This window comes from Acomys minous, assembly GCF_964271855.1.
Source record: "Acomys minous genome assembly, chromosome: 7".
Taxonomy (NCBI): domain Eukaryota; kingdom Metazoa; phylum Chordata; class Mammalia; order Rodentia; family Muridae; genus Acomys; species Acomys minous.
This window is the reverse complement of record NC_140488.1, coordinates 18,906,227-18,932,158: the sequence shown is the minus strand read 5'-3', so window position 1 is coordinate 18,932,158 and position 25,932 is coordinate 18,906,227. Positions and strand designations below refer to the sequence as shown.

The window sequence follows — 25,932 nt, the reverse complement described above, 5'->3', positions numbered from 1 at the left end:
GTGCAATATTAATATCCATTACAGAAATAAGAACACTAGGGCTCAGACATCCAGTGACTGTCGCTCCCTTTCATCCTCTGTCATGATCACCTCACACATCACCTAACTCTGGAGCACCTCAGGCTTTGTCTTTGGATTTCTTTGTCATAATATTCTTCCCTTTTGTGGATTCATTTAGTTTCCTAACTTTAGAGACATCTTGATTAATTAAATACGTATTTCCAGAATGATAGGTCCTAGCCTAGTTAGAGTTCCCAACTCTCCCCCCACTCCATATCCCCAAATGCTTCCCTTGTCTTCTCACTATGAACTGATAGGCATTCCATCTTCATGTTCTTATTCAACATTCTCACATCTTTCCAATATCTCCATGGCTACTATTTTGACCTGAGTTACTGTCTTCTATTGCTTGAATTACTACCATGGCTTTTTAACTGGTCTCCCAGCTTCCTCTCTTGGCACCTATCACTGCACAAAATTACCACAAACTTAGCTACTACTTGAAACAACACTCATGTATTATCTCATGGTTCTACAACTCAGAAGCCTGGAGGGGGTAGGGTGAGTTCTCTTCTTAGGAGTTCACCCAGCTGAAGTGAAGGTTCTAGAAGAGTTGAGATTATATATGAAAGATTCTAGTGGAGAAGAATCCCCTTTCAAGCTCGTTCAGAGTGTTGGAAGAATCCAAATGCTTATAGCTCTCGGTCCCAAGGCCCATTTGCTTACTGTTTCCTTGCTGACCAGGGCTCAGTCACTCTTGGATTCCCCAAGAATATACATGTCCCCTCCCTCATATCATTTTCTCCATTTTTCCAAAGCAGCCTGAGAGGTCCCTTTTGCTACCAGCACAAGGAAACCATTGGCTTCGGAAACAGTCACTTGATTGGGTCCAGTCCACCCACATCATCTCTCTGTCCTAGGTTTTGATAACTTAGAACTTACCAACTTCTTCCATATCTGTTCAAAAGTAGTGTTTGGTTAACGTAAGTAGGAGGCAGAAACCTTGGGAGCAATGAAGGGGCACACATTTAGAACTGAATGTAACCACAGCTTCTGGCTTCTTTGCTTAGCAGCCAGTGTGACCCCGAACCTCTCATTTCTTGCCTCACAATCATAGTCCTCCAGGGACTGCCCATGTCACTAAGAATAAAATCCATGGTCCTTACCATGCCACACAAGCTCTTAATAATTGCGACTCTTCTCTTCCCATTCTAATTTCATCTGCTACTTTGTCCTTCTCCATCCTCCTTACTTCCTCTCCATCCAGTCATGCTTGAGTACTTCCAGCGTGGTAGCTTGAGATGGCTTCCCCCTCCCTTCCTGAATAACTATCATTACTCCCTTAAGATACCAGCTCACTAGACTCCCTTTCCACAAGGCCATTAGTAACAGCTCGGATTGAAATTGCATCTCAGGCCAAACTTCCTAAGTTCATTCCTCCAATCCCCAACACAAAACATATGACTATATGAAATAGAATTTACTAATTTGTATCGTTCATTGTCTGTCTTCTTAAAATGTAAGCTCCAGAAGAAAGTTGGCTTGTCTGTGTCTAGAATATAACAGGCACACAGCAAATGTGTGTTGCGTGAATGAATCAATGACTTTCCTAAGGTCATAAACATCAGCAAGTAGAGAATTTGAAAGTGGACATATTAGACAGTTGGAATCTACTACCTGATTAAGTCTTATAGCTAAGGATGAAGTTGAGGGTGGCCAAGTTTATGACTATAATACAAAGTGTCCAAAGGAAAGTTTTGTACTGGAGGTGACAATTAATGATTCCAGCAATAGAGAAGCCATACGTTCATGAGGCAGAAGAGGAAAAAAAAAAACCCACAGATGCAGAAAGAACGTGGCAATGTGAAGACAGGCAGATACTGGATTGCTGTAGCCACAGTCTAAGAAAACTCAAGGAATACCAGAAACTGGAGCATAATCTTTCCTAACACTACCATAGTCAATGTAGCTCTGCCCACAGTGTGAGTTCAGACTTCTGGCACTCATAAAGGCAAGAAGATCAAGCTCCATTTATTTCAGCCAACCACTTTGGGTGATATGTTAAGACAGTCTCAGCAAACTACTGAGGATGGTTTGAAGGATAGTTGTGATTGCTGTGGACCTCATGCAGCACTATCTTCAGCTCAAGTCTGAAGGACTAGTTTCCTAAACTGCCTGGGCTATGTTGAATGCTGACCTTCAGTTAACAGCTACCTATAGGAATGGCTTTTGTAGAAGAGGGGACCTTGCTCAAAGTCAAGTTCCTTTCCTGGAGCAAGCTTCTATCCAGATACTGGTGAATGTGGAAGTTATATTAGTTATCAATACATATCTGAGAAAGAGGTAAAACAATATACATAATCATCCTACCTTTTGTGGGTGGGGAACCTGGATATAGGGCAAGCAAGCCATCTCCTCAGGAGCACTTCCAGCTACAATCACTGGTGGAATCACCCTTTATTTTGATTTAGAGATTAGACTGGGGAATAATCCACTTTTGGAGCCTGGTGGTCATCAGAATTCACTCCCTGCTGTTTTCAGATAGAACTGGAACCCTGGCCTTATTGGTTGGGAGTATGTCTTTTGTTTCTAGCACTTAGCATCCCAACGTAATTATCTTGTCATACCATCAAGGAGAGGTTCTACAGTGAGTGTGAGAGAAAACCAGAGGATTATATAACATTATATAACTATGAAACTTATTGAATAACCTTTTGTTATTCAATTAAAAACAACTAGATGAGTTCCAGAGTTCTTTGCTACAAGACTATTATAAAGGTATAGTGCCCTTGTCCCAACTATATGCAACCATAATGGACCATACTAGGATTGTATCTTCCTGTGGATCTGGCTAAGTCTTTGTTGGGAATATATCACAGCCCAGCGTGCTCTTGGTTCCTTCCCTTTCCTTCCACACATTGATCCTGACAGCTTTCTTCATAAATTACTTGCATTCTTGTCTTCATCTCAGGATGTTGGCAATAGATATAGGGACAAGATTTTCAGTAGAAACTGAGAATTATTCCAGAAAGAGAAAACAGATTAAAGAAGAGTATAAGTATGAAGTCTTTGGGCAGGAGAACGGTCAGATATCCAATTAAAGAGACTGATGGGGACACATGAATATAAGAGAAATTTGTGAGGAGTTCATTGTGTGGAAGTTCCTGGATGGCATGGTGATAAAAGTGTAATGATTATTTTTGAGGTGGTGGGGAGCCCAGGAAAGCTTTCATGGCAAGAGATTAGCACTAGGAATTATGTAGATGATTCTGTTAAGGACACACTGTTTCAAGTTTCTTAGAATGGCTTCCCATGGGCTACTAGCATATCTAGTAAAAACAGGTAAAGGGGGTTCCAAGGAAAATTCTCCCACACATGTAGGCTTAGACAGTTTTCTCCTAGGAACAAAATTGAAGTTTATGTTTGTAACTGATTAAATGATGTTCTTCCTCCCAATTTCATATGTTCAAATCCTAACATCTCGTTCATCAGAATTTGGCTATAATTTGGAAATGGGGTCATTGCATACAAGTAATTAAGGTAAAGCCAGTAGACTGAGATATGACCCAATATGACTGGTATTATAAGAAGAGGACATTTACATGGAGAGAGACACACAAAGAGAATGCTACAGGAAGATGAAGGAAGAGGTTAGAGTATAGCAACAGCAAAGCAGCAGACGCTCAGAAGACAGGCATACATGGATTATTCCCCAAAACGCTTCAAAGGAAATAATCCTGTGGACACTTAATTTGGCTTTCTAGCCTTCACAACTGAGATGACAAATTTCTATTGCTTAAGCTGCTCCATTTGTGGTATGCTGCTTTATGAGAGCCAGGCATTACACAGAAAGACCTTGGAACACTCAGCCCTAAAGAATATGTCTTTATCAAATCTCCTCAGAGCTCACGGAATCCCACAGAAGAGGAAGAGAAGGAACACAAAAGCCTGGGTTATCTCACTCAACCCAGACCCAGAAAGATATGAACGTATGTACTCACTTATAAGTGGATGTTAGCCCAACATAGATGTCCTCTGAGAGTCTCCACTCAGCGGGGGATCATGACAGATGCTGGGAATCACTGCTGGGTCCAGATGAGAGTGGTATGGAAGAATGGGGAGAAAGAAGGACCCAGAGGATCCAGGAGCCCCACAAGAAGACCATCAAGGCTTGCTGGACCCAGGGGACCTGCACAAACTGCTGTACTAACCAAGGACAATGCATGCAGTAAACCTAGGCCTCCTGTTCAAATTTAGCCAATGGACAGCTCATTCTCCATAGTTGTGGGGAGAGTGGAGACTGCCTCTGACAGGATCTCTGGTTTGACCACTAATTTGACCACTTCCCCTTGTTGGGCAGGCCTGAAGAAGGGGAAGCAGGCTCTCCAGATGAGATCTGATAGGCTGTGATCATATGGTGCAGAGGAGAGGTCCCCTTCTGTCACAGGCCTAGGGGAGGGGAATAGGGTGAAAGGGGGGTGGAGTGGGAAGAGACAAGTGAGGGGATAACAATCTGAATAAATTATTAAAAAATAAAAGAAATAAAACAGGAAAAAAGAGTATAAGAGCCAGAGGGGATGGGGGACACCAAGAAAAAAAAGATCCTCTAAACCAACAACATGAATGATCATATGAATTCAGAGACTGAATCAGCAAGCACAGAGCCCGCACAGGCCTGCACCAGGTCCTCTGTATATGTGCTATATATACTATATATACTACATATACACTATAGCTTTCAGCTCAGTTATTTTTATCGAACTCCTAAAGGTGTGAATGAATGCCTCTAATTCTTGCACCTACTCTTGGGGGCTCTTTTCTTTTTATGTTGATTATCATGTTCTACTTCAATATGGTGATTTTTGCTTTATCTTATTTCATTATACATTTTTATTTCTTAGAAGCCTGTTCTTTGCTAATGAGCGGCAGAAAGGGAGTAGATGCTGATAGGAGAGAAGGTTGGGGAGGAACTGAGAGGAGGAGAGGGAAGGGAATCCTTATCCAGATTATATTGTATGAGGGAAAATTTTCATGTTTTATAAAATGGAAAATAAACATCAAACAAACAAACAAACAAACAAGACCTGGACTAACAACATAATAAATCCTCAGTTTCCTTCCTGTGACCTATGTGGAGAAGGAACCACATTGCCTATCACTCTTGTGTTTGTTACTATGCCTCTGGCTTCAAATAGCTGAACATCTAATTAAAAGTAGTTTGACAAGTCATAAAATATGTTACATCCCTTGAGATCTGAGTTTAAGATCTCTTTCAAGGTTCATTAATTAAATATTTTACCAGTTCCGGAATTTAGCTACTTGGGATAGCCTAGCTTCATTGTCAGGCGTGAGATATTCTCAGTCATTCAGATGCACCAAAGGAGGGACTAAATCCATGTTCCTGCTGATTAACATTTAGACCTTTGTGGTCTCCTGCATGATGGCATCATATAGGTCTCTCAACCTTTGTCTCTGCCTCTGGCAGAAAGCTGCTAAGAAGCCTCAAGCACAGAAGTGGACAAAGGGTGTCTCTCCTGGAGCCCCTCTTACTGTCAGGAGTTCATTCTTACTTTTCCATAGTAAGTATACATCTGCTCTACTTTAAAAGCAGAAAGAGACTAGGGGGGACCCAATACCCCTCTGAGTTTCCTCATCAAAGCTTGTGTCTAGGTGTGATGGAGCTATACTCTCAGTACCTCATCAATAATTATGGAGATGCATCCTTTCAAAACATTTCTTATCCCCTGTCATTTTCTTTGGGAGGACAGCGATTCTGACTTGTTTCATCTGCAGTGATGGGAAAGAAACTTCAAGTTTTAGCTCTAAAACAAGAAGGCATAGAAGCTACACAGATAGCCCTGTGATGCCTGAACGTGCTGGCTATTCTTGGTTGTCAATTTGCCTATATCTGAAATTAATGAAAACCCAAATAGCTGGGCATACCTGTGAAGGCTATTTTTTAAGTTAATTACAATCTTTGAAGTGAGAAGATCCACTTCTAATCTATATCTTTCGAGGTGGGAAGATAGACCTTTAATTTTGGACACATCTTCTTCTGACAGTCTAAATAAGGTACACGGAAGAAGGAAGCTTTCTCTTGCTCTCGCTGCCAACTCCATTCCTATACTGGCATTAGAGCCTAGTTTTCAGGTTTCCTGCCTATACTGAAGACGAGCTGAGACATTCAGCCTCATGGACCAATCAGCTACTGGATTCTTGGAGTTCTACTGGTAGAGAGCTATTGTTGGACTTGCTGGACCACAACCTTAAATCATTCATCTATCTATCTATCTATCTATCTATCTATCTATCTATCTATCTATCTATCTATCAGTTCTTCTAGAGAACACTGGCTAATATACCCTTCTTCTCTCCTAGGAAAGAACTGTTATTCTAAATTTGATTTTACCATTTTGTACATTTTAAATCCTCAAAGAATGCATAATGTTGTTTTATGTAATCTGCAACTCTCTGTTAAGCATTATTTCTCTGAGGTTTACCCATTTTCTATGCTAGTCATATAATGCATTAATTTTAATCATCCAAATAATTTCTTATGTGATTGCACCATGATTTCCTTATTTCTTCTCCTAGTGATGGACATTAAGTTATTTGTGTTTTCAAATGTGCAATCCGATCCAGCAAGATTGATGCAGGCAAGGGCAGTTCTCTCCAGGGTGTTTACCTAACCATAATATTTGTATCTGACTCAACAAAGATGAGAAAGCAGTGCCCCTTAAGGCATACGGGAGGCTGAAAATGAAAGTTTCATGCTCAAAGCTGTCCTAAGGGAAATATAAAATCCTCAGTTGACAAATGAAGACAAGATCGGTATCTTTGCAAAACCCTTTGAGTAGAAATTTGATCAAAACTGAAGGAAATGTGGGACTTCTATTCTTATGCAAAGCTATCTACGAGTGCACATTGCTGGGCTGGACAAAGGACAGAGCTGGTCATGTGATAGAGATACTGGACGCCTGGGAGCTGTTCTCCAGAAACTTGTACATGCTTCGTGTTATAAAGGTTTACATTCTACAACTTTCCATGCCACTTATAATAGGGCCCATCATGAGCCAATCTCTTTACTTCTTACCTTCATCATATCATTGCATTGAAATCTTTATAAAAAACTTGTTCCAATTTTATAAACTTCCTTGATATTGCTTTATCTTTCTTTTCTTTTTCCTAATATTTTATTATGGAAAACTTTAAATATATAAGAAAATTAAAAGAAATTTACACTGAGCAGTCACATATCTGTCACTGGCTTTTACAACAAACAATTTTTCTGCTTCTACTTTTTTTTTTGACACATCTGTTCTTTTTTTTCCTTTCTTTTTTTCCCCTTTTTTAAAATTAATTTATTCTTGTTAGATCTCAATGATTATCCCATCCCTTGTATCCTCCCATTCTTCCCTCCCTCCCATTTTCCCGTTACTCCCCTCCCCTATGACTGTGCCTGAGGGGGACTTCCTCCCCCTTTATATGATCATAGGGTATCAAATCTCTTCTTGGTAGCCTGCTATCCTTCCTCTGAGTGCCTCCAGGCCTCCCCCTCCAGGGGACGTGGTCAAATATGAGGCACCAGAGTACGTGTGAAAGTCATACCCCACTCTCCACTCAACTGTGGAGAATGTCCTGTCCATTGGCTAGATCTGGGTAGGGGTTTGAAGTTTACGGCCTGTATTGTCCTTGGCTGGTGCCTTAGTTTGAGTGGGACCCCTGGGCCCAAATCTGCCTATCATAATGTTCTACTTGTAGGTTTCTAGGACCCTCTGGATCCTTCTACTTTGCCATTCTCCCATGCTTCTCTCATCTAGAGTCCCAATAGAATGTCGTCCCCTCTGTCCCAGTTTCCTGGTAAGTGAATACTTTTATGGGACATGCCCCTTGGGCTAGTATGCAGATATAAGTGAGTATATACCATTTGAGTCTTTCTGCTTCTGGGTTAACTCACTCATTATGATCATTTCTAGCTCAATCCAGTTGTACACAAATTTCAGGAATTCCTTGTTTTTAATAGCTGAGTAGTATTCCATAGTGTAAATGTACCACAGTTTCTTTATCCATTCTTCTATTGAGGGACACTTAGGCTGTTTCCATGTTCTGGCTATTATGAATAAGGCTGCTATGAACATGGTTGAGCAAATTTTCTTGTTGTGTGCTGGAGCATCTTCTGGGTGTATTCGAAGGAGTGGAATAGCTGGGTCTTGAGGAAGCCCTATTCCCAGTTTTCTGAGATAGCACCAGATAGATTTCCAAAGTGGCTGTACTAGTTTGCATTCCCACCAGCAATGAAGGAGTGTTCCTCTTTCCCCACATCCTCGCCAGCATGTGGTGTCGCTTGAGTTTTTGATCTTAGCCATTCTGATGGGTGTAAGATGGAATCTCAGAGTTGTTTTGATTTGCATTTCCCTGATGATTAAGGAGGTTGAGCATTTCTTTAAGTCTTTCTCAGCCATTTGATATTCCTCTGTTGAGAATTCTCTGTTTAGTTCCAAGCCCCATTTCTCAATTGGGTTATTTGGTTTGGTGCTGTTTAATTTCTTGAGTTCTTTATATATTTTGGACATTAGACCTTTGTCAGATGTAGGGTTGGTGAAGATCTTTTCCCAGTCTGTAGGCTGTCGCTTTGTTCTGTTGACAGTGTCTCCTGCCTTACAGAAGCTTCTCAGCCTCATGAGGTCCCATTTATTAATTGTTGACATTAAGGCTGGGCTGTTGATGTTCTGTTCAGGAAGTTGTCTCCTGTGCCAATATGTTCCAGGCTCTTCCCCACTTTTTCTTCTAAGTAACTTAGTGTCTCTGGTTCTATGTTGAGGTCTTTAATCCACTTGAATTTGAGTTTTGTGTAGGGTGACAAATATGGGTCCAGTTACCAGCACCATTTGTTGAAGATGCTATCCTTTTTCCACTGAATGGATTTGGCTTCTTTGTCAAAAATCAAGTGACCATATGTGTGTGCATTCATATCTGGGTCTTCGATTCAATTCCAGTGATTAACCAGCCTGTTGCTGTGCCAGCACCATGCTGTTTTAATTACTATTGCTTTATAGTACAGTTTGAGATCAGGTATGGAGAGTCCTCCAGAGGATCTTTTATTGTACAAGATTGTTTTAGCTATTCTGGGTTTTTTGTTTTTCCATATGAAATTGAGAATTGAACTTTCAATGTCTTCAAAAAATTGTGTAGGTATTTTGATAGGGATTGCATTTAATCTGTAGATTTCTTTTGGTAAGATGGCCATTTTTACTAGACATATCTGTTCTTTTAACCTTGCTGTATCTACCCATCAGTTCATCTCAGGTTCTTTGTGGATATGAAGGGAAGTTGCAGATGTCTGTACATTTTACCTATGAAAAGTCTAACATGTATATTGTAATGTTCAATATTTGCTTATTTTCATTTAACTAAATTTTGTATATAGTGCAATCTGTGAATATTAATCTTCCTCTTCATGGAGTTTAATAAATGCATACACCACATAAGCCCAACCCCTACCAAGAGTCAGAACACCTCCACTATTCCAGACATTTTCTTACATTCCTTTCTAGTCAGTTCCCACCACACAGGTCACCATTATTTGAGTTGTGTCTACCATATTTTGGTTATTTTAATATTTTTATTTGAAAATTATTTTGAATTTAACAAACCAGTACAACCAAAGTAGCACTGTAAAGACGTTACCGATATGCTTCACCCAGGTTCACCTCTCTTTAACATTTACCTCATTTAATTTGGCACTTGCTTCCTCTGAGTATACAGAATCCTTTTCTGAGTCATTTGAGACTAAGTAGCAAGCAACCATAGATTAGTTTAGCCAGATCTAGTGCTCCGGAGAAATAGAATCACACAGCATGACTTTATCCTTAAAATTTTTATGATAGGAATATATTTACATAGTTAAAAACCTAATAATCCTGGGAGGTTTTGTAATGGAAAACAACAGTCCTTTCTAATGGTTCCCACATACCCAGTCTTGCCCCTGGGGAAGTTGGTCTCGTTAACCCTTAACTAGTCATTACGGTGGTTAATTCTTTGTTCCTAAATTTTTTAATATATTGTTGGGTTTTGCTCAGAAAATTTTGTTTTAGACATGGCTATAATTGGAATCTTAAAGATTCTCCAAAGTCCCACGTGTTAAGGGTTGCCTGGCAGGCGATGATGCTGTTAGGAGTGGTGAAACCTTTAGAAAGCAGGGCTTAAAGAAGTGAAAGTGAGCCCTGTTAGTTATGCCCCTGAAGGAGATATGGTACTCCTTCCCTTTTCTCACCCTTTGCTTCATGGCCATCATGAGGAAGAAACCTTTCCCATTTACATGGTCCTCACTGTGATGTTCCAACTTATCGTGGGCCCCAAGACAATGTGGCCCAGTCACCATGGTCTGAACGCCTTGCCCAAATCAAAACAATTTATTCTGTTCAATTGGTTATTTTAGATATTTTTATGACAGCAATGGAATAATGACAAACCTGGGCATTTTCTAGTCATTTTGTGTTTTGATAGGTCCATTCATGTATGTATCCATTGACAAATGTTTTCTGGTTCAAAATGAACTATCATTTGCTCTGTGTCAATACCCTGTAGTGGAATTTCTGGACTATTTAGTATATGTTTCTTTTCGTAAGAACCTGACAAAGTGCTTTTTATTAAGGAGTCTGTACCATTTGTCATTATTAAGAACAATGGATGAAAGTTTAATTGCTCTGCATCTTCATCAATATTTTCAGTATTATTGGTTTTAGCTGAGTAAATGTGTACTTACACCTGTGGTGTTCATTTTCTTTCCTATTTACTTGTAGTGTTGAACATGTTTTTTTTTGTGTTTATAGTCATTGGCAGCAGATCTTGGGTGAAATGTGTATTCAATTACTTTACCCATTAAAAACATTAATTTTCAGGGCTGGACAGATGACTCAGTGGTTAAGAGCACTTCTTCTTTCAGAGGACGCAGGCTTGATTTCCAACATCCACATGCTGATATACCATTTTCCAAAATTCAGTTCCAGGGAACCCAGTTTCCTGTTCTAACCTTCATGGACACCAGGCATACACATGATACACATTCATACATGTTAGAGAGATAGAGAAATAACCATATATATATATATATATATAATTAAGTATATAAATATTTTATATTTTCTTATGGTTGAATGTTTATTCTTTTTGGTGCTGGTGATAGAACATAGGACTTTGTGCATGCTGCACTAGTGATATGCCGCTGAGCTACTCACTAAACCATTGTTGACAAAGTTTGTAGATTTTTTTGTGTGTCAGTGTATGCACACTGCATGTGTGGGAGAGCACACCTGGATATGTGTGCTTCTACACACACATGGAATGAATACTGTGCTGAGTCAGAGTTGTCCTTGAACTTGAGGGGTGTGTGTGTATGTGTGTGTGTATGTGTGTGTTGGCTCTTTAAGCTCCAGTGACCGTCCTGTCCTCAATGCCTTCAGAGATAGGGACACAAGTGTGCATTGGCCACTGGGCTTGTTATGTGGGTACTAGGATATGAATGCTGGTATTCATGATTGTGTAGCAAGCTAAGCCAGTCCGTAACACTGAGTTTAGTAAAAGCTCCTTTTCAGGTGTGTGGTTTCCAAAGTCTAGCCTATAATTTTTCTTTATTGTTATCTCTATATTTATTTTGTAGTTATTACTGTTTTTTGTAGATAGGATCTTATTTTGTAACCCAGGCTGGCCTTGAACTCATGGCAATCCTCCTACCTCTCCCTCCTCAGTGCTTGGATTTTATAAGCATGCAGTACTATCCTTGGTGCATGCCCTCCTCCCAATCTCATTCTATTTTTTAACGTGGTTTCTTTTGAAGAGGAAAGTTTTATATATATATATATATATATATATATATATATATATATACATTTCAATTAGTAACCATTTAATTTTTTCTTTTTTATACATACATTTATATCATCACACATATTTACAGTAAACTACTACAGCAAGAAGAGCCACAAACCAATCAGGAATTATATAAATGTTACATTCATAGTGTTTTGGTTATTTGTATTTGGCAACCTTAGAAAAAACATCTTTTCTATCTTGGTGTGTCTAAAATTCTGAATGTAAATCAATATCTATCATTATTTCATCATTATCAACTTAAATCATTTATCTAAATATAAAAATATCTTAACCCCAAAACAACTAAGCTTAATTGCAGAACGAAACTATCTTGTTTTCAATCTCATCAGAGATTTGAGAGGGAATAAAATTATTTATCTGAGTAGACAGGGAGTGCATGTTAGCAGCTTCCCAAATGCAAAGATGACAGAGACAATTTGTTGCCTGAACAGTCACCCAAAACTCTCTATAATGTTGGAGCATCATCATCTTCAGCCTTTTGACAGAATATATGTGACAGACATATTTGTGAGGACTTGCTTACCCTGTCTTGGAAGAGTTTGGCCATTGACTATGCCTGCATCCAAGCATGCTCATTTTTAGGCAGAATTCTGTCTGTGGCAGAAACAAGAACATTTTGCCTAGTGCATACATTTGTTTGCCACATTTGAAGCCATCTCCATATTATTTGTCCCAAGTCAACTGGAAGAAACCTTAAGAGAATGATGCCCTTAAAGGGGGTGTTGAGTAGGCTTTTGGTTCCTTTCTTGGGCTATAGAGGTTTATTTTCATTGGGAGTTGGTTGTAAGTTATTAATGATCTTATTCAGAAAGTTTATATTGTTTATGAAGTATTATTTATCAGCTTTTAAAATATTTATTTATCTTATGTGTATGACTGCTTGTTTATATGTACTGCACTGTTTTGGTTACTTTTCTATTGTTGACATAAGACACCATCACCAAGGCAAGGTAGAGGAACAAGAGTTTATTGGGGACTTGCTTGTAGTTTCAAAGGGTTAGAGTCCATGATCATCATGGCAGGAATCATGGCAGCAGTAGGCAAGTATGAGACGGGAACAGTAGCTGAGAGCTCACATTGTGAGACATCAATGCAGGGGGCGAAAGACAGAGACAGAAAGAGCAGGTATGCCCATGCACACACACACACACACACACACACACACACACACACACACACACACACACACACACACACACACGAGAGAGAGAGGGGGGGGGGAGGGAGAGATTTTGAAACTTTGAAGCAAAGTCTGTTCTCAGTGACACCCTTACTCCTGCAGGGTCACACCTTCAAATCCTTCCCAAATAGGTAGGTACATCAACTGGAGATGAAGTATTAAATATGAGTCTATGAGGGACATTTTTATTCAAACCACCAGAGGCACTATGTACATGCCTGGTGCTTGTAGAGTTCAGAAAAGTGTCAACTTCCTTGATATTAAAGTTATGGATAGTTATAAGCCACCATGTGGGTGCTAAGAGTTGAACTCAGGTTCTTGGCATGAACAGCAAATAATATTAACCACTGAGCCATTTCTTCAGCTCCTTTACCTAGCAACTCTTTTCCTGTATTGATAATATTTTTTTTACTTACTTGTATTGGTAATACCTTTGGTGAGGGACCATTGCAGAGCTTTATAAAAAGAAATTATTCAGATATGTGATTTGTAGATTAAAAACAAATTGTCAAAGGTTTATAATTCTCTATTCTAAACTTTTTGAGATTTTTATATTTTGTATTTAGGTTTATGGTCTACTTAGGGTTAATTTTTGTGTAAAGTATAAGATTTAGATGTGAAACTATTTTTTGTTGTTACAGATATGATATTTTTTAGGCCAGGATCATTTGTTTATGAGTATTAATTTGGAAAGTTTTTATTCTATATATTAATTGTATGTCACACTGCATTGCAAAGCATGCTTTTCACACAGGTATACATTGAACACATTCCTCTGTCATTTGTTCCCTTAGACAGTTTTTGGTGAAGCTATTTTTCTGTTTGTGTATACTTATGACACAATTAGTTGTTCAACTTACTGAAAATGTCCTTTCCCCACTGAGTTTGTTTTGCCCAACATCAATTGGCCATGTGTGTGAGTCTATTTTTGTTTTGTTTTGCTTTTGTTTGGGGGTAGTTTTTTTTTTTTTGGTTTTGGTTTTGGTTTTATTGAGACAGGGTTACTCAGTGTAGACGTGGCTGTCCTGGACTCTTGTTGTAGACCAGGCTGGCCTCAAACTCACAGAGATCCTCTGCCTCTGCCTCCCTGAGTGTTGTACCTGCCTGTGAGAGTTTATTTCTGAAATCTGATTTTTGTTCTACCAATCCACATGTCTCTCAGTTCCTTTCCTTTATGATAACCACTCTGAACTCTGTCTATACTTCCAGTGATATTCTGTCAACACACAACCACATACTTAAGTATCCTTGCATTTCCTTTTGTATTTTTTAAATGCTCACATAATTTGAATACAAAAATATTCTTTTTCTATTATTTTCATATCATGAGATGGGTCCATGTCAATTTCTTCCAGTTAGAAATACTTTGTGTGCACTAATGCATGCATAATCTGCTAATACATATTTGTATCATTATTTATTACCAGTTTCCTATGTTGAATATTCAGGGTTCCCCAATACCTGATATTACAAAACAAATCTTAAGTGCAAAGTTTTGTGCATATTTAAATCTCCACAATATAACAAGATAAATTTCTAGGAATGGAATTTCTAAATCAAATAATATATGCATTTCATACTTTACATATTTTGTTAGGCTTCAAGCTTAGAAAAATTTTAGAGATTTATTCTTTCATCAACAGTGAATTAGAGTATCTACTTTCCCCCACAACATATTTTTCCTCATCAATCTGATGGTGAAAATATTTCTTTGTAGTTTGAAGATGTGTTTCTATTTTATGAATAAGGCTGAGTGTTTTTATTAAAGAGCTATTTTTCTGTTGACCAGGTTGATCAGTGGTAGACTTGTTGACTAGTATGTGTAGGGCTTTGGGTTTTATTTCTGGCACTATAAAAATAAACATATAAATAAATGTTGGCTCTGTTTCTTAACAATTAAACTTTATTATACAACCCAACTAGCTTACACAAGAGGGAAAAAAGGTTAAAGGGAAACAAGAGCGAACCTTCTGGTATCCATTCCATGGGACAGGTCCCTAGGTGTCTCTGGCCTGTGTGCTGGTCAGGCCTGTTAGCTGATCTTTTTCCTGATCCACATGTGCTTAAGCCCAGTCTGAACCTGCTGCTCTTCTCTCCTCTCTGCCTGCCTGTCTCTCACGTGCTAGGGGTGGTGGTCTCCTCCTCCCATTGAGGGTTGATTAGAAACACAATAATATGGGTGGAGTCTGACCCTGCCCCCCCACCCCCCATCCCCCACCCCCACCCCATCCACTTCCTGAATTCCAGGCCCATGATGACTCCACCCAGCCTATCTCAAGGCTCAAGGTTAATCTCAGGGAGTATCTGTGGTGTGTCCAAGGGCAAAGCCCACCAAAACTGCTTTCACCTGTGACAAAGCTTACAATCCTTCCCACAAATAAATAAGATCATTTCTTCATGTTCTTTTCCTATTCATCTATAGTTATTATTTTCATTATTTAGTTTGAGATATACACATCTGATTTCCATTAACTTGCCACAGAAAATATAAGTGATGGATGCAACATTTCATAGACAACGGTTTATGGTTTAGATGTGAACCATTACACAAAAATTCATCTGTTGAAGGCTTGTCCTCTATGCATCAACGCTGAAAAGTGGAAATTTCAGGAAATTAATGGGTCCTGAGGGCTCTGACCTTATCAAAGGATTGATCTGTTGATGGGTTAATACTTTGGTGGGTTACTGAGAGTTGGTAGAATCTCAGATGAGATCTCCTTGAGGGGAGATGCATGATATTGGGGGACTGTATTTGGCTTAGAGCTCCTTCCCTCCCTTCCCCCTCTCTTTCTCCCTTCCTCCACCTTCCTCCTTCCCTTCCTATCTCTCTCCTGTTTTCTCCACTTTCTACATCCTTCTCTCTGTGTTTTTCTCTCTGTCTCTCTTTTCTGCACACTGTGAAGGAAGTGACTTTATTTGAGCATGAACCTCTCTCTCTCTCTCTCTCTCTCTCTCTCTATATATATATATATATATATATATATATATATATATATATATATATTTTTTATCTTGAGTCCAAAGTGATGAAGCCAACTGACCTTAGGCTAAACTCTCCAAGTATGAGCTAAATTGAATCTGCATTGCTTCTTGCTTATTGTTGTTGTTGTGGTTTGAGTTTTTTAATTTTTGTTTTCTCATTATTTATTATTATTATTATTATTATTATTATTATTATTATTATTATTATTATTTGGTTTTTCAAGACAGGATTTCTCTGTGTATACCTGGCTGTCCTGAAATTGCTTTTTAGAGCAGGCTGGCCTCGAACTCACAGTGATTCACTAGCCTCCTGAGTGCTGGGATTAAAGGCATGTGCCACCATGCCTGGCTGGCGTGGTGCTCTGCCTGCAGGTGTGAATGTTTTTTGATTTTTGATGTATCTGAGCTGGATCTTGAACTCACTATATGGTGGAAGATGGCCTTGAACTCTGATCCTCTTGCTTCTACCTTCTAAGTGCTGCAATTATCATATTTTCATCTCTCTCTCTTTCTTTCTTTCTCTTTCTCTCTCCCCCTCCCTCCCTCTCTCTCTCTCTCTCTCTCTCTCTCTCTCTCTCTCTCTCTCTCTCTCTCTCTCTCTGTGTTCCCTGCCCTAGACTATGAGATACAGTTAATAATATTTCTGTTAATCTGCCTGGTCTCTTACTCCTGCAGGTAGGGCTGAAGTGGGAGGGAACTCGGGCTGCCATTTCCTCTCCCTGGGGGCTGAGCCTGATGGTGAGTGTCGATGACCCAGCCTCCTCCCACAATGCCAGGAGGAAAAATATACTGAGTAGAGGGTCTTGTCTGAGCAAGATTTCAATTTTATTACAGTGGGTTTTTCTTATATAGAACATAGGGAGTGGACAGGGGATAAAGTGTCAGGAGATATGTCATCTACCAGGACTTAAAGTGGTTTGATACTGTGGGACCAATTGGTTTGTGTTATGTGAGTGTTGGCAGGCAGGGCTTGCACCAGGATGTGCCCGGATGGATGGACCATGCTGAGTCATTCTTATGAGGAAGTATTTACCAGAGACTGTTGTTGAAACTCCAGCCAGGCTTGGTTCTGTCCTCAAGGCCTCAGAGGACTGATAGATTCAGCCATGGGGTTTAACATTACCCTTTCTGAGGACTAGGGAAGGGAGGGAAAGTATATGAGGGAAGAAGGGGGGTTAGGAGGTGGCAAGGGAGGGGCTACAACTGAGATATAAAGTGAGCAATTTAAAAATTAAAAAATAAAAAAAAATAAAAATTAAAAAAGAATATTTTTGTGATAGGAGAAAAACCTGAGTATAGTGATTATTGTGGCTATATTAGTTATAGAACTGGATAGCCTAAATGATTTATTATCTTATATTTCTTGAATTCAGAATGCAATATTTAGGTATTAACATAGCTGCTTTTTAAATTTTAGTCTATAGCATTTCTCTGGTTTATTATTGTCTTAGAAATAGACATTGGCTTAGGAAGAAAAACTATTGCCAAGTTTTATGAAGAGAAATGACATGGCGTGAGTATATCTTAAAAGGAGCACATTGCTTACTCTGTTGAAAATAAGGATGTAGTTAAGAGAATATTGCAATAATCCACATGAGAGACAGAGAGTCCATGTAAGCATGGTGATATAGGAGATAATACATGAGTGTATGTGTGAGGTGGAGAGGAGAGAGGGAGAGAGAGGGAGAGAGAGAGGGAGAGAGAGAGGGAGAGAGAGAGAGAGAGAGAGAGATCTATGAAACACTTAACTACTGTATATGTCGGGACTGATTTTTAACTGGTGCTGCAGAGAAGTGTGTTTGGGCAAGGATCCTTACATCTTAGATGTAATGTGTGCAGAGTATTTTGCTTAAGTGATTCTTCCTTGTCATTGTGGCATAGTAAGACACTAGTATGGTGGCAAACAGTTTTGGAGTCTAACAATTGAGACCTTGGAGTGGAAGAGGAGGCAGCCTTACTGTTTGAATAGATTTTCAAGTTCTTCTTTTCTTAAGACCTAAGACTTAGCTTTGTTCCTCAGCATATTGATGCCTATTATGTCTTGAATCTCTGATGTTTCCAGGAACAAAATTCCAAGATTTTGGCCAAGATGCTTGGGGATGAGGGTGGGAATGTCAGGAGAGTATTCAGTCCTTGTAATAGACACTAACTTAGTGCTCGGTTTTGTCCTCTGCACATCAAACCTCCTTACACTTGCCTTTCATAAGCTCTACAGGGCAGTAGGAGGCTTATCTTCAACATCTTGCTCTGCAGTTATTTAAAGCTGAAGCCTCCTCTCTTCTGCTCTCCTTCTAGGAGTGGTGAAGCTCTCTTGCTCATTGATGTCTTCTCTCCTATATCTTTTAGAACTTCTAGGTTTGATCATTTTTCATTCCTTTACAGAAAAAATTTTGGGGTATGGTATGAAGGAAAGGAGATAATTATGTTCTCTCAACAAACGTCTTTAATCGGGTAAATATCTTTCCCTCCCACACTTCATGTGCCCCTCTGCCAATTCTGACTTCATTTTTCCATACTGAGGACCAGTGGTTTATTAAACTGGGCAAGTGTCATGGGATTTTGGGAACTGACAGACATGAATTCAATTTGCAGGTACACTGTTTACAAATCTATGGACTAGAAAAATCACTTATGTTCTAGGAACCTCATTTTATGTTTGAAATGTAAGTATTGTAATACACGCACTAGACTATTAATTATGCTCTATGAGAGCAGTTTTCTATTGTGTATATGTACATGTATATAGATATGTTTTACTGTGACAATCATTACATAATATATATGTATATCAGATCATCATGTTGATGAATACACATACTTTTTGTCACTTCTACTTCAGTTAAACTGGAGAACCGGAAACAAAATGGGAATGATCATTATACCATATCAAAGAGACGTTGTAAGTACTAAATGAGCTAATATGTGCAAATCTCTTACCACAGATGTTCATCCATGCTCAATAAATTTTATTTGCTATTACTGATAGTCTTTTTGCAAGTCTTATAATTTTTAGCAAGTTTATTTCCTCTGCTGGAAGGAAGAACAGACTTGGCAAACATAGGATATAGGTAAATCCCATAGGCCATGTCTTGTCCTCAGTGACAAAGTAGCTCTATGTGAGTGTGCCTTGGGAAGATTCCATGCTATTGGGAATGAATAACTGAACAGTAGAGTCTGTTTCTTTTACTGTAACAACAAACATCTCATATAGTTTGCTCATTCCTGTTGTCCAGGTACCAAGGATTAAGCATGGCATATACAGTATGCTTAATAAAGTTCTAGTTGAAACTGGCAGGGAGATGAGGTGGGAGCACTAGAGGCAGATGAAGGGAAGTAGTAGAGGCCAGATATGATCAACGAGCTTCCTGTAAATGTATAGAACTTTCAAGGAATAAGATATCTTAAAACAATAAAAATGATGGTGAATAAATGACGTACAATGAAAATCTTTCTTTGCACAGGTTACACAGAAAAGGTTTCAGATGAATTTTCCTTCTCATTTTCACAGAGGACAACATATGTGCAATGAATGGATGAGTTATTGAATTAATAGTTGGCAAAAGCTGAGCTAAGGGTAAGTGGAATCACATTTAATGTCAACAAAAATGTTCTCTGCGAAAGCCATGTGTCAGGCTTGCTTCTGGGCACATAGGACAGCGAGATTAAGAAAACAGCCTTTACCTCAAGGATCTCCAAGTCTAGTCTCAGGAAGAAAGACAAGCAAACAGGTGTTTATAGCTAACAATGATGAGGGCCATAAGCAAAGCTCCAATCAGATGAGGAGTCCGAGCTTGAGGGCTTTGGGGAAGGCTGGAGCCATCAAACATGATTCTAAAGACATGTTTCATTTTGAACACTAAGATTCAGTGAGTATGCAATTGCTCAAAGACTATTTTTTTTTTCAGAGAAACTGGAAATTTCATTATTGTTAGTGGAAATAGAATAGCGAACAAAATGGAATGAAGAGAAATATCTAAATAAGCTATCATTAGGTATGAAATAGAGTCATTTAGTGGTTAAGTGTTGTTTGTTAGGAAGCTATCTTGGCAGTCACTTTTTGAGACAGATGATTTTTGGCACACCAAAAATGCCATCTAATGCCGTCACTGCTTGTGATAACTTTGCACAAACATGAGAATTTGTTCATAAAAATAAAATGGCATTTAAATAATTGAGTGATTTTCATCTTTACTATTGTGTATCACTTCTTTTTTGACAAGCAAACAAATCAGTTAACCAAATGAGTATTAGAAACAGTGGCTGAGTTGCTGAAAAGGTAAGGAAAAGAAATAAGTATAGCTCCGAATTCACCTCTCCACCACAAGAACAGGCAGAAAGCTGAACAAATTGAAAAATCACTAAATCTAGATCCAGTAGAGAAGTGAGGTCATAAGAAAACCTGCTCACTCAGAAAGACATGCTAATCACAGCTTACTCATGAGGAGAAGCATCCTAGGAACTGCTGCCAGGGTAAGTGAAACAATAAGAGACAAATTGCAGCAGACTTCATGTAGAGATGACTCTGAGAGTTGAAAACACCAAGATATAATTGCAAAGGGACCCATAATTTGCAAGTTGTTCTTCTAAGGGATTCTACCAGATCCTTACTAAGTATTAGCAGAAGACTTCCAACAGAGAATAGGGGAAAGGAACTTCTTTGAAACACCTCAGAACTTTCTGTCTTTTATGAGGCCTATTTTTGCCAGAGTACCACTTGCCAGGTACTAGTCAGAACCTAGGCCCCCTGGAGGAAAAGGGCCCCCAATACCCCACTACAGCTTCCCCTAGACTTCATGTGGTGGAAGGGGCATATCCAACTTCAAATTCTTTTAGCCATCTTGTCTCACTAAGTGGGGACTGGCTTGTAACGTTCACATTTCAGATTCTCCATGAGATCAATACCTTATTATGGAAACAGAGAACACACTGACCTCCTCTAAAGTTTTCTACTCTATTACTAAAAGCAGTTATCACAATTTCATTTTGCATGCATGCACACATGTGCGTGCATGCGTGCGTGCGTGCATGCGTGTGTGTGTGTGTGTGTGTGTGTGTGTGTGTGTACGTGTTCATGTGTGAGTAGGTGCATGTGTGTACATGTTCATGTGAAGGTCAGAGGAGCCCTATTTATTGGTCCTCAGGTACTATCTTTAAAATGGAAGAGGATAAATAGGCTGGCCAGTGAACACAACTGCTCTGTTATTCTCCATCTCCCCAGCACTAGGGTTTACAAGTGCAGCCACTGTGTCCAGATTTTTGTGTGTCTTGGGGAGGAAACTCAGCTCCTCAGGCTTATAAAGCAAGCACTTACCTGACTCAGCTATCTCCTATCCCTAGAAAAGGAAGACAGTCTCCTTTTATCTGCTATATCATGTCCACCTCTTAACAATGTCATAAGCTATACTATACTCAGAGACAAAACAAAACCCAACACATTTTAAATGAATTAAATCACAATCTTACTTAAATTAAGCAAAAAGCTTATAATTCTCAAGCTATGGATTTTAAAAAAGCAATTAATGTCGAAGAAAGCTTCCGATCCCAATTAGTCCAGCATTTCAGACTGTCCCACATAGGATTTAATCAAGCCTGGAATTTCTTAGCATTTAGAAACTGGACCACAGATGCTATTCCTAGCTTGTTTAACCATTTTCTCCTATTTTATTTGGACCCCTACAAAGGTATTATTTGCCCCAAGTCAACTGGAAAAAAACCTTAAGAGAACTATGCTTCATTTCCCTTAAGGGGGGTTGTGTGGGTTTTTGGTTGCTTTCTTGGGCTATAGATGTCTATTTTCATTGGTTATAAGTTATAATTGGTCTTATTTGGAGAGAAAAGGGTTGGACTCAGGGTTATCTCTCTTTTCATTTATCTTTTTTTCATATGTATGGAGACAGGGGCTGAAAAGAAAGAAGGCAGACAATAGAAATATATAGGGATGATAGGACAAAAAGTAGATTATTGAATCTACTCCTTAACTTAATGCCTTAATTATTACTCACAAGGTTATTTTTAATTCACTGGTATAAAATTTTGTATAATGATGCAAAATAAGTTTAATTTTGATACATTGGTATAGAATTCAAATTTGAGATTATTGTTCACGTACACTATATATATTTTTACTTTAGTATGAAGTATTGTATACATACAACTCAACTATAATACAAGGTTTGCTTCCAATACTTTGAAAGTGCTATTGAATGCTGTTTCCAATGATTAAGTAGTACAAGTTAGTTGTTAGTTGATCAAGTCATGGTCATGTCAATTACTAGTCTATTTTTATCACAAGAATATATATCTTAGGTTTAACAGATAGATATGATTCTATAGAGCGATAAGGTAAAATAGTTAGATAAGGTCTTCAAAAACCTCAGAGACCTACAGAATATGGCATTTAAAGATGCTTTTATTATTTTAATGATTCTTTGACAATTAGACAGATTAACTCCTGGCAACACCCACACTACCTCAAAGAGGATGATGAGCATCAAAGAACCTCCTTCTGGAGATGGCTTCAAATGTGGCAAACTAGGCACTGGGCAAAATGTCCTTGTTTCTGCCACAGACAGAATTCTGCCTAAAACTGAGCAAGCTTGGATGCAGGCAGAGTCAATGGCCAAACTCTGCCAAGACAGGGTAAGCAAGTCCTCAACAGTTCCTGTCTCACAAATTTGTCTGTCAGATATATTGGGCCAGAAGGCTGAAGATGATGCTCCAACATTATAGAGAATTTTGGGTGATTGTTCAGGCAGCAAACTGTCTCTGTCATCTTCTCATTTTGGAAGTACTAACTTGCACTTCCTGTTTACTCAGATAATTAATTTTATTCCTTCTCAAGTCTCTGATGGGGTGGAAGACGAGATAGTTTAATTTTACAATTAAGCGTAGTTATGTAGGGATTAAGATGTTTTTAAGTCTCGATAGATGCTTTAAGTTGATAAAGATGAGATATGATAGATAATGATTTACATTCAGAATTTTAGACGCACTAAGATAGGAAAGATGTTTTCTTCAAGGCTGCCAAATACAAATAGCCAAAACACTAAAAATGTAACATTTATATAATTCCTGATTGTTTCATGCTTCTTCTTGCTGTAGGTAGTTTATTATATATATATAATATAAATGTATATGTAAAAATATAAAAATAAAAAAGTGTAATTTGCACCAGAGTATGTGTGAAAGTCATACCCCACTCTCCACTCAACTGTGGAGAATGTTCTGCCCATTGGCTAGATCTGGGTAGGTGTTTAAAGTTTACCGCCTGTATTGTTCTTGGCTGGTGCCTTAGTTTGAGAGGGACCCCTGGGCACAAATCTGCCTATCATAATGTTCTACTTGTAGGTTTCTAGGACCCTCTGGATCCTTCTACTTTGCTATTCTCCCATGCTTCTCTCATCTAGAGTCCCAATAGAATGTCCTCCCCTCTGTCCCAGTTTAGGGGAGGGGAATAAGGGGAAAATGGGAGGGAGGGAAGAATGGGAGGATACAAGGGATGGGATAACTATTTAGATGTAACAAGAATAAATTAATAAAATAATTTTTTAAAGTGTAATTTGCAAAACAAAAAGCAATTAATTGATAGGGATGTAGCTCAGCTGTTGGAGTGCTTGCCTATGATGCACTGATACCCATGTTTGATCCCCAGTACAACCAGGCATGGTGAGACAGTCTTTACTGCCCCTACTCTGGGAGGTAGAATTAGGTAGACCAGAGGTTCAAGCTCATCTTTAGTTGCACAGTGAGTTTGTAGCCATCCTGAGTTGAATAATATCATGTCTCAAGAAAGTAAAGTAAAACAAATAAATCAACAAATATATGTATAATAGAAAAAATTAAATTATGTCAAAGGATAGATAGACATACAATTAAAGAGATGGAAATTCTAATGAAGAATCAAAAAGATATGGAGTTCAAAAACATTGAAACAGAAATAATGCTTTTGATGGGCTTATCAGGAGGAATGTAGCTTTGGAAGAAACTACCAAACAGGAAACAAAGAGAATACAAAGACTGGGGAAAAGAAGAACAGTTCCCCTCAAATCTGTGAGACAGAAACAGCAACAAAAAGCACATGTAGATAGAATGCCAGAAGGTGAAAAACAGAGAAAAGAGTAGAAACCACATAGGAAACAATAATGACTTCGAAAAATTTCACCTAAGCATATTGAATTCAAGCTGCAGCAAATCAAAGACAAAGACAAAGAAGAAAATAATTGTAAGAAACCATCTCATCTGTAGAGGAGTAAAAATATGAACCATATACTGACTTCTCCTTAGAAACTGTTCATGTAAGAATGGAATATAGGGCATATACAGGGGGAGGAGGTCCCCCTCAGTCACAGTCATAAGGGAGGAGAGTAAGGGGAAAGCAGGAGGGAGGGAGGAATGGGAGGATACAAGGGATGGGATAACCATTGAGATGTAATATGAATAAATTAATAAAATATATTTTAAAAAGAATGGAATATAGTAAAAAAATTTTAATACTGTGAGATAAAAAGCCTCATTAAACACAGACTTCTCTATCTTGCAAAATCAGCCTTCAAAAGTGAAAGAGAAATAGACACACTTTCAGGCAAACCCTGATAATGTACTGTCAGTTAACCTGCCTTGAAAGAAACATTAGACTCAATTCTTCCGAGAGAAGGAAGTTGACAGAAGTTGGGCCTTAAAAGAAGGAAGAATATCAGAAAGGAGTAACTACGGATGGATTAAAAAGGCCTCTTATTCCTAGTCTTGGTTTCTCTACTATGCAGCCATTTCTTCCCAGCAACAGAGGCAGGAAGGATGCTCAGGGGAAGGTTGCTTTTGTAGCCTGCCGATGCCCCCGGGTGAGAGCCAAGGAACACGGAGTATTGTCTAACTCTACTTGGCTTGTGGACCGGTATAATGGTACCTAAAATTCCATTTGTGCTGATTGTAAATATTTACCACAAAATTATATTTTTTATTCCTTGACAAAATACCTGGCAAAAGCAACTGAAGGAAATAAGTGGTTTGTTTGTTTGTTTGTTTGTTTTTTGGTTCGCAGTTAGAGGGTGCAGTCCATCATGGCAAAGAACTTAGGGCTTCAGGAGTTTGAGGTAAGCAGTCCATTGTTTCTACTGTCGGGAAGCAGAGGAGCTGAATATTTGTACTTCGTTTGCTTTGTCTTTTTATTCAGGTCAGGTCTCAAGTCCACAGAGTGGTGCTATCCACATTTAGCATAGGTCTTCTCACCTCGATTAACCCAACATAGGTAACCTTTTACATACTTGTTTAGAAATTTGTTTCCCTCTTGACTCTAAATTCAATCTAACTGATCACCAAGATTAATCATCACACTAGGAAAATCACTAAAAAGCACAAAAAGAGGGCGTGGGAGATGTCTTGGGGAGAGATTAGGACAGCTGTTGCCAAGCCTGATAGATAACCTAAGTGATGGAAAGAGAGAATCAGTGCCAGCATGTTACTTTTTGTCTTCCAGCGTGCATGGTGGTACATTCACACCTACACACACACACACACACACACACACACACACACACACACACACACACAACAATAAATATATACTTAGTGTAAAAGGGTAAAATAATAGTGCAAGTGAACTAGAAAAAGATAAGTTAAAAGGTAGTGATGAATAAAGAAAGTACATAATTTTATTTAGCTATAAAGAAGAACAAAATTATGTTGTTCACAGGAAAATAAGTGTAACTGGAGATAATCATGTTAAGAACAAATGAAACCAGGCTCACAAAGACAAACATCACATTTGTGGATCCTATTTTTTATAGATACATAATATCTTTCCTATCTGTAACTATACAATATGAAGGTAGAGGTGAGATTGTGGAAATAAAGGAGAGTAACAGGATGGGTGAAGGTGAGGG

The 25,932-nt window shown here is 38.6% G+C and overlaps 1 long non-coding RNA gene across 1 annotated transcript in view; it reads left to right on the top strand.

Moving 5' to 3' along the window:
- LOC311602603 overlaps positions 1 to 25,196 on the top strand; it is an 87,329-nt gene extending 62,133 nt beyond the window's left edge. The window contains exons 3-5 of the long non-coding RNA XR_014780800.1: positions 18,894 to 18,953; positions 19,516 to 19,628; positions 25,092 to 25,196. This is a non-coding gene — a long non-coding RNA (uncharacterized lncRNA). The remainder of the gene's footprint in view (positions 1 to 18,893; positions 18,954 to 19,515; positions 19,629 to 25,091) is intronic.
- Positions 25,197 to 25,932: the final 736 nt, after the last annotated feature.